Source organism: Mycetomoellerius zeteki, unplaced genomic scaffold, assembly GCF_001594055.1.
Source record: "Mycetomoellerius zeteki isolate Tzet28-1 unplaced genomic scaffold, Tzet1.0 scaffold39, whole genome shotgun sequence".
Lineage (NCBI taxonomy): Eukaryota > Metazoa > Arthropoda > Insecta > Hymenoptera > Formicidae > Mycetomoellerius > Mycetomoellerius zeteki.
The window spans coordinates 372,725-387,309 of NW_017257381.1; the positions used below are offsets into that span (position 1 = coordinate 372,725).

The 14,585-nt window shown below is 35.3% G+C and overlaps 1 protein-coding gene across 2 annotated transcripts in view; it reads right to left on the reverse strand.

Annotated features, from left to right (window-relative positions):
* LOC108726176 (lachesin) overlaps nt 1–14,585 on the reverse strand; it is an 89,347-nt gene that overhangs the window by 65,771 nt on the left and 8,991 nt on the right. The gene's annotated exons all lie outside the window — the stretch shown is intronic.

Below are 14,585 nucleotides of genomic sequence, written 5' to 3' on the forward strand. Positions count from 1 at the left end.
GATTTTTAGAATTCTAAAATTCACATTTAAAAAAAATAATCTATCACATGAAACTCGGTTTTAGGAGATTCTTGGTATCTCTGAGTTTGAATGTATCGAAAATATGGAATTTCCAAAGGATAGTAACCTCCAGGAAGATCTAATGTCATGCCAAAGTTCATAATCAAAGTTTGAAAGTCAGCTTGGAAATCAGTACTAACTCTATTTATGTAGCGCTGATGAGCTTCAAATACAGCAAAACTGAAAACTTGATTGATACTAAAAACTTCTTAAAAGGAAAAGTTCCATGATAATTAATTTTTTTGAACTTATATCCATCATATTGAATCCACTATTTTAAATGTTTTATTATTGTCCTCAAATTCGATTAAAGCATTAGCAAATTACCGCATAAGTCAAGTTTCATAAAAATTGAACAAATAATTGATAAAGTAACAGCGAGTGACCCCAAACTGAACGCCCGTTCATAAAGAGTTAATATAGATATAATTTGAACGATTTGAATATTTATTCGTCACAGCACGCCGAAGGCGATCACATTTTAAATAGAAAAAAGAGAGATCCTTTTTATATAATAGATTATAGATGTTTTTATTATTTATATATATTAGTCAAACTAGTCGATGTCTAATAGCACGTGTTAAAGAGCATAGAAATCATATCAATTGGAACATGACTCAACACTCTATTATCACTGAACATAGATTGGAAAGTGGGCACGACTTCAATTGGGATAATATTAAAATTTGTGACGAAGAAAAAGTTTTATCAAAAAGATTGATATCGGAGATGATTCATATAAAAAAACAGAAACACGAACTGAATTTGCAAACGGCACTTCATCTCTGAATCCAATATATTTGAATATTTTCGCGGATTTATGACAATTCTCTCTCTCTCTTTGTTCTATGTTGTTTATCGATTTGACTTATTGTTAGATGCTCCGCGATTATTTTGACGCTCATTATGTCTATAATGTTCTCACATTAACATCGCTGTAACATCGTCTACGACTAGATATCGATGTTTTTTGTATAAATTTTAATTTATCCGTATTCCTGTAATTTATAATTCATCAATAATTAATATTTTTAATATAATATATAGTAAACCTGACAATTTGATGATCATGTACCTACACGCAGATATCGTTATCAATCTCATTGTTCATGTATTATAAATGCACATTTGTTATTATACAATTAACTTTTTTAATGACCACCTATATAATTTACTGGAATTTAATGAACAACCATTAACAAGATGTGAACATGAGAACATTTAACCATGTTAACTCTCGTATACCATTACTTTTAACGATTCTTACTGCGATATTCGTGACGATATTTATGATTAATTTATGTGAATATTAAGTTTATTAATTTATATATTTATTTATACTGAACAGGATCCAAACTAGGATCGAAACGTGTATGTGTTTCTTATAATAAACCACACACAGCACACTTTATCCTAGGAATGTCCAACGTCGTTTTGGGATATCGCGATAATCTTGTAATATCCGTGGATAGTCTCAGTTATCCAACGGATATCCTGGGGATGTACAAGTGTCCGCATGTGTGAGGTCCTATGGATGTCTTAGACGACATCCATGAGATATCCAAGGAACTCCATGAGATATCACAAGTATATATATGCGTGTGTGTATATATGTGATTGTTATCTAAAATAAAAGCGAAATGTTTTAGGATTTCATATTATGGAAGCGAAAAATACGTTGTTGTCCTATTATTACATAATGAAATAAAAGATTAATTTGAAATAATATATGTCATATCTTGTAATTTATATATTCTTAGGCTTATTTATTATTCTTAATTTATTATTCTTAGGCATCTTCGATTCCATCGAGCAATCTATTGCGATCCTCCTTCGTCGTAGAAACAATCTCCGGCTCCTGACGGAAGATATGACGCGCAAGACAAGATGTTCCATAAAAGAATTCGCTAGCTTCATTGGATCTCTCGTTTCAATTTGACCAGCAGTTTAATATGGGCTACTGTATACGAAAGCGTTTGAGAGGGAGAAGTTTCTAGCCTTGTCTGAAAATAACGAAGACTTTTCAGCCAGCATGGAAATTCCCGCCTATCTTCAAAAAGACTTTGAATGGTGGCTTAGAATTTTTTCCACTCCCAATCAATTTAATAAGATTCGTTTAGGTAGGTTTGTTCGAGAAATCTTCTCAGATGCACCTTTAAACGGTTGGGGCGCATCCTCGGGAGACTTTCGTACACACTGTTGGTGGTCCGCTTCAGATAGATCTTTGAATACAAATGCACTGGAACTTAAAACGGCCTTTAACGCCCCATATTGCTTCGCAGCGAACCTCCAAGACTGTGATATCTTACTTTGGACCGATAACATAACAGCATTAGTATACATCAACTGGGATCATCACCTGAAATGGAAAACGCTTGCCCTAACGGTCGCGAGGTTATCAGGTAGGCATTCGAGAAGCGCCTAGCAGCTATCCCAGCGCTCCGAGCTTTACTATCGGACTCTACTGTTAAACAATACTCTTATGCACTTCGGATGTGGTGGAACCATTGTAGGCTTCATCAGGTATCTCTATTTTCACCGTCAGTCTCACAGATGCTGGAAGTTCTAGCTCAAGAATTGCCTAACATCTCCTCCTACTCGTGCCTGAACACGATGAGATCCGCAATCTCGCTAATATCTCATAACGAGATCGGTAACCACCCTATTGTCTGGCGGTTTTATAAGGGAATCGCGGCTTTCAAGCCTCCTCGCCCATGATATGACTATGTTTGGGATCTTGCTCCGACTATAGCCAAGTTGGCAACTATTTACCCATATGATTCACTTTCCCTGAAGGTCACTAAAAAACTAATGCTTCTTCTTGCCCTCGAAACGGACCAGCGAGCTCAGAGCATCAGCTCTTTAAGACTATCATAAATTTCTCTGAAAGAGAGACTAATAATCCGTGTCCCCCAGACCGGATTAAGATATCAACTCCGAGCCGTCATCAACCGCTGTTCTATTTCTCTCGATCTTGATCTATCTTTGATAGTCATGAGAATCTATGTATCTTTCAGCTTATGGAGCACTACATCGGCAGGACTAAAGCCTTACGTTCGACCTCATGCGATGCCTTATTCATTTCTCTTACCAAACTATTCAGACCACACTGAAAAAAATGCATGTAATTTTACATGAAAATTACATGTTCATGACTGGAAAATTGCCTAAATATGATTGGAAATTTACAATTTCAAGTAAATTTCCAACCATATTTATGTAATTTAGATAATTTTCCAGGCATATGCATGTAATTTTCATGTAAAATTACATGCATTTTTTTCAGTGCAGTTAGTCCAGACTGTACGTCGATGGATCAAACGGGCTGGAGGAATGTGGCGTCAACACTCTCAGCCCATAGTACTAGACACGCTTCAACATCCTGGGCGGGAGACAAAGGAATCTCCCTGATTTGATGAAGCGCGCTGCAGGATGGTTTGGAGAATCTCGAGTCTTCGCTCAATTTTATAACAGACCTATAAGCAACCTGGAAGAATATTGTAACGCGGTTCTATAAGTAACCTACTTCCACTCTATAAAGAAATTTTTTAATGTGCTTATATATTGCGTCCACAGTTATTTCCCCTTCATTAGGAGTTGGGTACAAGGCGAACTATAGATTTAAATATCTACATAGTTTCCATCCGGACGAGACATTTATGGGCATAATTATTAGATTGAACGAACATGCCTGTGAAGTTTGATCCTAATTATGCCCTTTGTCTCGTCCGAATGGACTTCCCTCCCTTCCTTTGGCATACCCTCCCCCCCTAGGAAGATTGATTTAACTTGTAGATTTTTGAACAAATAAGATGGCGTCGCACATGCGGTAGAAGGGGCGGCTGTGGTCACGGAGTGGCGCGCGAGACGCGCTAGTTACCGCTCTCAATTTTTAGAGGTATATTTAAACATTGTTATCGAAAGGTGTGCAGGAGCACGACTACATAGTTTCCGTCCGGACAAGACAAAGAGCATAATTAGGATCGAATTTCACAGGTAGGTTCGTTCAATCTAATAATTATATATTTGTATAAAGTCACACTATATCAATCTGAAGACTCATAATATGACTTCGGAAGGTAAAATATTGAAATATATATTTTCCTGCTCTCAGTGTTGCACAGGATCAACGACGTGGACGTAGCAGGTTATCTGATCGTGTTTGTGCGTGCGTATGTGCATTTCAGTTTATTCGCTTTTGTCAACTTCGCTGTTGCAAATTCTTACAAGAAAAATTTTGTGAGATCATCCAAAAAAATTTTCACATACGCATTTCGGACAGGAACATACAAGATCGTATAAGAATATATCACATACGATACCTATAGGTAAATCAAAAATCTTGCATGAATCTTACACACATATTAGGGGAAAGTGGATGAATTGTGCGCACCTAAGGGAAATTTATTGTCCTGGGATTTTCCAAGTTCAAAGCGATATAAGTACGGAAATAGGAACTATAAACATTCTTCTACCATTACGTATCCTCATATCGAACAGATTTTCATTCAATAAGGTTATATTTGACAAAAAGGAATAAACAGAAAAGCGAAAAAATTTACGTTAAAATGAATTTTTAGTGTAAAAATGAAAAGAAAAACAACCTCCAATGGCCTTGATTTTAACAAATGTTATCTAGTTCATGATCTTAAACAACATGTAAGAGGTTTTAGCTATCGGTCAGATACCTTGGATAATGCTAAATGCCGGAGGTACTGTAATTTTCGAGTATCATAACTAAGTATTATAAAAAAGTACTTGATGAAAAAATATTTTATTATAGTGTTTTGGAAAGCTCTTGAGGTAAGCTATAAGAATGTTCAACGAAAAATAGGGGTTCCCATTTAAGAAATTGAAGGTGACCTTCACGTGACCTTCAAGCAACTATTCAAGGTCAAACTAATGACATCATCTCCCCCTCAAAACCACACAACTTTTGTCTGAAATATTTTTTTCTAAGATCAAAAATAAAAAATAATAAGATTGAAAGACCACTAATGTTAAACATAATAATATTAAATTAAGAAGCGCCATAACGGTCAGAACGTTAAGATGTTGAACTATTGTAAATTCATTTAAATGAATTAATTTCAGAAATGATAATTGCGTGCCGATATGGTTGTCGGACTTTCAACGCAATCAAATCTGAAAATATTAATAATCCCCCCAAATTCCCCAACTTAAAAACTGTAATAAAACTTATTGCGAAAAATAATGCCTCGGCCGGGAGTCGAACCCGGATCTCTTGCATTCCGTGCGAGAAAAATAAAAAAGTTATTTGGGGTGGAACATTAAAATGGAACATTTTAGATATATCAAATAGGAACCCTGTAGATGTATATATACGTAAGTTTATATCCCATAAGTTTATCACTTTTGTGTAGATAGAGCGGACTGAATTGAATCGAAAAGTTCTGTACCATTTTGCAATTTTTGTAATAGTTAACAAGATATTAATTACTAAAAATTGCCAAATATATTGGTATTTAATTATTTTTTATTCAAATACTATCAACTTTACAGAAAAACTGCAAGAGACAAAAATCATTTATTTTCTTCTTATAGAACTCTAAAAATTTTTTCAGAATTTTTTATTATCTTTTTAGTATTGCATTTTCTTATTCTTACCAACATGACAAAATACGGTATTAAAAAATTCTGAAAAAATTCTCAGAATTTTATGGGAAAAAAATAATCAATTTTTATCTGCTGTTTTTCTATAAAGTTGACAGTATTTGAGTAAAAAATTATTGAAAATCAATATTCAGCGATTTTTAGTAATTAATATCTCATTAACCATTGCGAAAATTATAAAATGGTACAGGACTTTTCGACTTAGTTTAGTCCGCTCTATCGACACAAAAGCGATTGGCAAAAACTTACGGGACACCCTGCATATATTATATATTATGTCATATATAATGAAATTAAATAAACAGCGCGCGCGTAGTTCCTATGTCGTTTAATAATATAAAGACGGTATTTTCGATAAAGGTAAACATTCGTAAGGCATTAACTATTCGGGAGTCTGTGACCCGTAATAAAGCGAATAAACACTAACATTCTCAACTCGAACGGATAATATAATCATGTTACACGCGTTTCGGTAAAGATGTTGTCGATATCCAAGTCGCCCGCGAATTTGTCATATAATCCAAATCGGTGGGCACTGTGACCGTCACATCGACAGTTGTAGGTTGCAGGTGCGGAGAAAATGAGAAAAAAACGAAATGTTGCACATAGGGCGAAACATCACGTTCGATTCTCACATCGAACCGAAAAATTGTGCCTTGCACGCGCGAAACGGACTCGAACCAATTTTTTTCTTCTTCCCCTCTCCATGCCCCCCGCAACCCTCTTTTTTCTGTCTATCCCAAATATATCCTCGCACATAGCTTCAAAACGAAAATGTATATACCGATTGGAGGAGGAGGAAGAGAAGGAAGAGGAAGAGGAAGAGGAGGAGGAGGAGGAGGAGGAGGAGAGACTCGCTGTTTGTTCGTGACTGCGAAACGAGATTTTTGCGGAAACGAAGAGAAAAATTGCAATCGAGATTTGTGGAGCGTTTCGATTGACGCATACTTGGTCTTTTTTTTTATTTCGAATGGGACGCGCGCGCACGGGATCCATTGCGACGTGTAACGACCTCTTGATCGTTACGTTCGTGCGGAATATTCGTCGGAGTAGCTTTGCTATTCTGAATTAACTCGACTTTTCGAGATGAGAATTGAAAAAAAGATTCGTTTTACCATTTTCGCTATAATGATTCTTCGAGAATACGCCTTCAGAATTGAAATTTAACGGAAAATACTGATATTTCATATTAAAAGCGACATACTATTGTTTGAGAAAATTCATCGTCATTACAATCTAAAAAAATGTAGGATTTAACACCATTTAACACAGATATTTACATAATGCTTATCATGTTAGAGAAAATATAAACGTTAATTTGATATGGCTTTGATACCAATGGATGTGAATTTAACAACATAGTTAAAAATCTAGCGGGAGAAGATTATATTTATCACTAACACGGAGAAAAATGTTTAGTTGAATTAATAGAAATTCTAATGGAAAATGAATTCTGGTTAAAGGAGGGGTTGCAATAAGGGCCATTTTTACCCCCTCCCACCCTCTTGAATTCAAAGAAAACAAGGAGGGAAATGTATTTCCATGTAGGCCTCGTAATTCCCTAAAAGAATATGATCATAAACCTCATCGTTTATGAATTATTACATTTTGAATTTGAACGATTCATAGGGGATTTGGCACTTTATGATGACTGAGGTTTTTTTGACAATCTTCCTGAAATTGCCATTTCACCAAACTTTTTTAAAAATTTCTTGAGGGTATCACCTACAATATATCAAACGTTGAAGGCGAGGCAAACGTGTGCACGCTGTCGAATACATGAATGTGCTGTCTTCACGCGTAGATATCTGTAGTAATTCAAGATCATTAAAGAACTTAGATTTGAACTAACGATCGTTTCATGATTTAAGATATGTGAGCAAGAAAAACAATGAGTCCAACAGATCGACTCGTTAGGAAAAGAAATGGTGAGCTACCTAAGCAATACAGAATATTTATGATAAATATTTATTACTACTCATTTTTCTAAATATTACATAAATATTTCATACACATTCTACGTAAAGCTTTATTCGAAATATTATTAAAATATTATACAGGGTGTTTCCTATAACTTGATTATTAATAAGAATTTTAATAATTTAATTTAATTTAATAATTTTTTAATTTTTAATTTAATTTAATACGTAAATAGTTGAAAACGGCTTTTTTGGCAGTTTTAAGTTAGAATATCTCGAAATCTTGATGTGATAGAGCAATTCTGCAGCCGGATTCGGATTCAGCGCAAAAAATTACATAAGAAAACGTTGTTACATCCCAATCAACAAAACCATGCAGACCTATGTAATTCAATGTGAATATATGATATATGCCATACAAGGTGTCCGGTAAGTTTTGACAAAGCGTTCGTGTGTAGATAGAACGGATTAAACTGTCAAGGGAACTTCCTCAAGTGTCACTCTGATTTCGGGATAAAACTCCGATTTTGATTTTGTCTTTACCAGTAAAGCATTCATACTTCGAGGAAAATTCTCAATCTGAACCGTTTTAGGGATATTGTGATGGAGAGGAGTGACCCCTTCATGCGCAAAATCCGCTATGTTTCGTTACTATATTAATAATAAACTAATGAAATTTGATACATTAACATATGTCACGAAGAACGTCTTGCAATCACAGTCGCATGCAGTCAAAGTTATTGTTCTTTGATATGGTGAGGGATTTCATTCTTCTTACCTTGAGTCGCCTTTGTTGGTATGGACAGTTGGAAAATTCGACAGTAATCGTTTTCAAGGGGTCGACGAATTAATTCCTTCTATACATCGAGCGTAAATTTGTCCCCTATCTTCGAAGATTCCCGTCGTCAAGAGAAAAGAAATTCGAAAGTCGCCGCCGAGCCAATCGCGCTCTCGGTCATGCGCTATTGCGATGCGCGAATGACAGAAGGTCGCGTTTGCGACGCGCGCTGTTTAAATTCGCCGTCTTTAACTTTTCGAGCTTGCCCGAACAATGTTAATTAATCAATTCCGAACAATTCACTTGCTACATTATTGTAAACGTTCACTTAACCAACAAGACTGTTAATAATAAATTTCAATATTTACTAATTTAAATCTCTCTCTTTCTCTTAATCTAGAGTCTAAGACCTCGTAATGATCCTCCTTGCGTTGCGAAGATTGCACGTAATCTAGTCCCGAGTTGTAAGGATTAAATTTCTTGAAATTCCTTCAAAATTTGGACCGACGCACTGCTCATGAGAAACAGGTATTATAGCGTCCCTACGAGACGTTGATCCATATTCCGGAGCAAGAAAAAAGACTTTGTACTCGTCTTTGTGCGAACATTTAAAATAAATATTTCATAATACTTATAATAAATACGGTCTGTCAAGTAAAAGCGTGGTCGAGTTAATTTATAAAAAAATGCATTAAATAAAATTTTTAAATACATATATTTATTATACTCGATCAAAACAAAGATGCAATTACTTTAGTAATGTGTTTAGTCACCACCATAATTGCCTGGCATCTTCGAGGCATGCTTTTGACTAAATTAACGGCGTATTCTAACGGCAAGGCTTCCCAAATCCGACAAATCTCGTGAAATAGCTGCTTTAAAATGGAAGTGCGTTTTCCACGAAGCATGTGCTTAATGTATGCCCACACGTTTTCGATTGGATTTGCATCGGGCGACTGCGATGACCAATCCAGTGTAATCATGCCAGATTGCTTCTTTCATTCGGTACAGAGCTTGTTGCGGTATTTGGGATGGTTGTCCTCTTGCAGAATCGCAGTCTTCATTTTTGTCGATGAACCAACGTTTGGTTAGGTTCGGTAACAAAGGCAGACGGTAACAAAGCCTTTTTGTAGATTCCGAGCATTTTCTCAGCATTTAGGATGTCAGTAAATAGGTACAAAGTGCCGAATCTCCGCTTTGAGAAGCAGCGCCAAAGATGCACTTTTATTCCATGTTTAACGGTTCGCTCGACAATTTTATTGGTGGAAGTTGATCAGGTTCGCGTGAGGGTACAACGTGCCCATATAGAACATTCGTCAGTGAAAATTACGTTGCTAAAACTTCGATCAATGTTCTCATGCGCCCAAGCGAGTCGTTTTCACATGTTTTTCAGTCAATAGAGATTTCTTCACTGTGTTGCGCCATTTTACGTTATGAGCACGGAGATGAGTTCGAATAATTTCGTATGATATATCCAAACCTTTCTACCTTAATTTTGCTTGTCCTTGATGCAGTGTTAAGCCAGGATTCCGCAAAAACAGATTTACTATTTTTTTATCATCTTTTTTGTCCACTTTGCGAACCACGTTCCGGAGAATCATTGACATTTTTTGCTACATTATATTGCTGCACCCACTTCTGTACGAATACTTTCGACTTTCTTATATATTTAACAGCTGCTGATTGCGACATTTTCGGACCTTTCGGGTGGGTATAAAGGAACACAGCCTCGTAGCGTGATTGGCACTCATGACGCTTAATGTGTTTTTCTTACAAAAATTTAACGATAACTGAATCTTTCTTGATAATGCATCAAGGATAATGGTTCCTTCTATCGATTCATGAAAGATTCAGGAAGATATCTTCTACCAGCCGTGAGTAAAGCCGATCACGCTCTTACTTGACAGACTGTATTTATAATTTTTGCAATCTAAGATTACAAAAATATTTACATGATATTTAAAATAAATCTTATAAATATTTTGTAAATATTTTATAAATATTGTATAGATAAAGAGCGATGCAAAATGAATAGGCCTCTAATATTTTGTTTTAACCGTGAATGCGAAGACAAGAAAAAACAGAATAAAATGTTTCCTCTTGCTAAGATGACAAACTGCCGGCATTTGCATTATCCAATATGCAATCAGGTGGAAGTTGCTCGGTCGGATTTGCACACTTGTGTGCATTTATGTACGTGTGTGCGCGCGCGCGCGCGCGTGTGTGCGTGTAGTCACTGCAAATAAAATGTTTGTCACTCCTACGATACTTTATAACCCCAAATTCTTTTTTGTCATTACCTGGCTATCATATCCGAGTTCTTTTCTTATTTCAGCCTAATCTAGATTTAGATCAAGTAATTCTATATCATTATCTATAGGATAAGCATCTTTGATGTATATTGCAAAATAAGAACTGGATTTGTCCTTTTCTTCCTTTAAATGACGGTAATATCCAAGATAACATAGAATTGATGTTATGTATGCACAGTGACCAACACAGCGTTCTCACACTGTTTTGACACTAACAATACCAATCAGTTATTGGATTTTGAGATATTTCATATCGAATCCATAGATTATATTCTTTAGATGACGTATGACGGGATTGGATAAGAGCACGTAAAACTTTAGTATTCTGTCTATGGACGAAGGAAGAGGACAAACTCAATTCTCACTTTACAACATACATCGAAGATGCTTATCCTACAGATAATGATATAGAATTATCTGATTTAGATTGGTGTTAATAGGGTGAAATAAACAAAAAAGTAGGATATGATAGCCGAATAATGATAAAAAAGAATTTGGAATCACAAAGTATCATAGGAGTGACGAACATTTTATTTGCAGTTTTTACGCGCACAGCAACACACACATGCACGCATATACTACTCGCGCACACGCGTGCATACATGTATACGAGATGTGCAAATCCGAGCAACCTCTACGTGGCGTACATCGAATATATATATATATATATATAATGCAAATTCTGACGGTTTATGTTATCTGAGAGGGGATGAAACATTTTTCTGTTTTATTTCTTTTTATTCACAGTTAAAACAATATATTAGACACCTATTCATTTTGCACCGCTCCTTAAATCCTCCTTTCCTTTCCTAACGAGTCGATCTATTGGACTCATTGCTTTTCTTGTTTACATTTATCTTGAATCATGAAACGATCGTCAGTTCGAAATTTGCAAGTTCTTTAATAATTTTGAACCACTATACACATGTGTGAAGATAGCGCATTCATTTGACTTGCATCGCTTTCATCTCTTGATAAATTCTAAGTTATATACCTTTAAGAAGTTTTTGAGAAAGTTTGATAAAGTAGTAATTCCAAGAAAATTGTCAATAAAAACCTCAATCGTTGAAAAGTTTCAAATCTCCTATAAATCGTTCAAATTCAAAATGTAATAATTCATAAACGATGATGTTTAGGATTATATATTTTTGGGAAATTATGAGCCTATATGAATATTTATTTTCCTTCTAGTTTTGTTTGAATTCAGGAGGCCAAAATAGTCTTTATTATAACCTCTCCTCTACTAAAATTCTAGTAGATTTGAGAAATCTAGTAGGGTTGACTTAAGTTAAATTGAAAATCTAGAATTTTCTGGATCGTTCATTTTCCACCACAATTTTGGTTAATTCAATGAAACATTTTTCTCCGTATATAATATGTTAAATCCGTATATTTTAGAGTATACTCAGTAAGTTAAAACAATTATACTCAATTTATTCGATTTTAATCGACAATTTTAGTCGTATACTCATCAACACAAAGAGGGGAGTCGATACGACTTTCGCAGTTTTATAAATGATATCGCCAACTAACTTTTAGTATATACATATACGCGAAAACTTGGATTATCACGCATTTCCAAATTTTTTTAGTGAAAATTGATAACGCAGACTCTAAACGCGAATCTCTCTCTCTCTCTCTCTGTCTATTTCTTTCTCGTATGCACGCGCACGAGAGATCAACTGGAGGATAAACTTTTGAACGTATGAGCACATATCGCTGCATGCGAAACGACAGATGGAAAATAATTTCTTTGTCAATAAATCTTCGTGCACAATTGCGATAAATTTATCGCGAGCACACACGTTACATCATGTCGCGAAACGTGTATGCGCATAAGGATACAGCTTCGATTACATGATTTAGAGAAGTAATATGACGTTCAATTTACATGCAAAGCAATAAGAATGCACTGGAAGTAATGATAATTATTCTTTATTTGATCGCTTTGCCCGTCGACATTATCGAGCACGCAAACATAATTGGACATTCGAATAAGGTGTAATTACCGTAACTTGTGCTACAATAAAATTCCCTACATGTTTACGGAACGACATGTAATTCTATGACTTGTCTTCTCCATGTTTTAGCAAATACCGTGTTTTAATATTTGCAATAGATAGAACACGCATCCCTTATTGGCCAAATCCAATTATGATCATCCACTCTGTCGGAGCGACTAATCAGCGCCATAATAAACGTTTGTTTTTATCAATGCAATTGCCGGCCGGCTGGCGCGACGAGTATTCGGAAAGATTTTAACGCGTCAGACGGTAATAATATTGTAACATTTTATTTCCCTTTTCCGTTGCGCGTTTCATCGTTATTATTTTGTATTTTGTACGAGTTACACGGAAAGCGCGGTATAGCTAATTAACGTTTCGCGTACGTTTCTACGGTGGCGTACCGTTAATTATTCTCATCCTGGACTATAATAAATTTATCAACAACCGTATATTATTTAAATCGTGCACTGAAACTAGGTCTGACTCTCTTGCGTTCAACGTGGTATCGTAGTCCTTTATGCCACTCAATGTTTCAATTTTCCATATAATAGGTTATTTTCAGCAAGATTGTTTATCTGATATATTTAATATTTAAGATACCACAGTGAGTGCAAAATGTATTCGTGCAGAAAAGAAATTGTAAAAAACCTTATTTTAAATAAATAAATATCTATTGATTATTTACTTGTATTATATAGCGTATAACATTCTCCTCTGAATCTATCCTAATGTGTCAAAAACAAAAAGTGAATATAATCTGAAAACTATTCATAGAAGATAACTTTCTGGATTGTACAAATACTTCTTATGTGTCCAAATACAGTTTCAATTTTTTCATATATTTACATTACATAATACATTTTACGTAATTATCACACATAATAAAGTTTCTTAAGTAAAATAGTTTTGAGGAGTATAACAAAAACAAATAGAACAAAAAATCTATTTATTTTTTGTCAATAGATTAACTATCTGGAGCCTAAGGTGAGTCTATAATTGGATTTACTCAATTATAAATCTTTGTCAAAAATGTCAAACAATTCAATTTTCTGTATATTTGTATGTGTTATATATTTGCGCGAATTATTATTCACATTAAAATATATTTAGTATTCATTTTTATATACTAAATATAATTGATATAATTAACATAAATTACAGATCTAGCGTCTGTGTTAGAGATTTTGATGTTAGCTCCGGAGGATTAATATTTATTTTCTAAAAATAAGAGATCTTTTAAGGAGATAATATTTTCTCTACAAATTCCTTTTACACTCACTGTATGCATTCATTTTGTTAGAGGATACATCGAAAAGTATATTATGTAAGTAAACATCTTTGTTTTCATACAAGTGAAGAAAGATAAGGATGAAAAAGATACCGGCCAATATTTCAAGATTATAATTATTTCACTCGCTGGTATAGGGGGAAAATAATCGATCGATCGTGAAGCCGGGACGGCACGCTGACGGAAATAGATCTGGCAGTTGCCTTACGCCAGTTCCGCCGGTCGTGTTCGAGCGGTTGCAAAATTCATACCGGGACGACGGCGTCGAAGTTTTCTTAATAACGGAATCCTGAATTCCGGCTGTTTCACGAAGTAGGTCGGTGCTCCGCGCGATTTCCTAGGTCGTATCTCCATTTCCTGCGCTCGCGCGACTCCCCCGTATCTATCCAATACTCCCGCCGCTCGGCTCGGAGTATCGGAGTTTCTCTCCTCCGGAGACATAATTTCAAAATAGAAGCTATGCCCCCTTATAGCTCTGAGACGTACCGTGTTTTAATAAGACGATCGATAACGCGAATATAAGCTTCCATCCGTGTTACGTCCCTTTGACTTTGTCCAGCTCGCTTTTACGTTATTTCGGATTCCTGC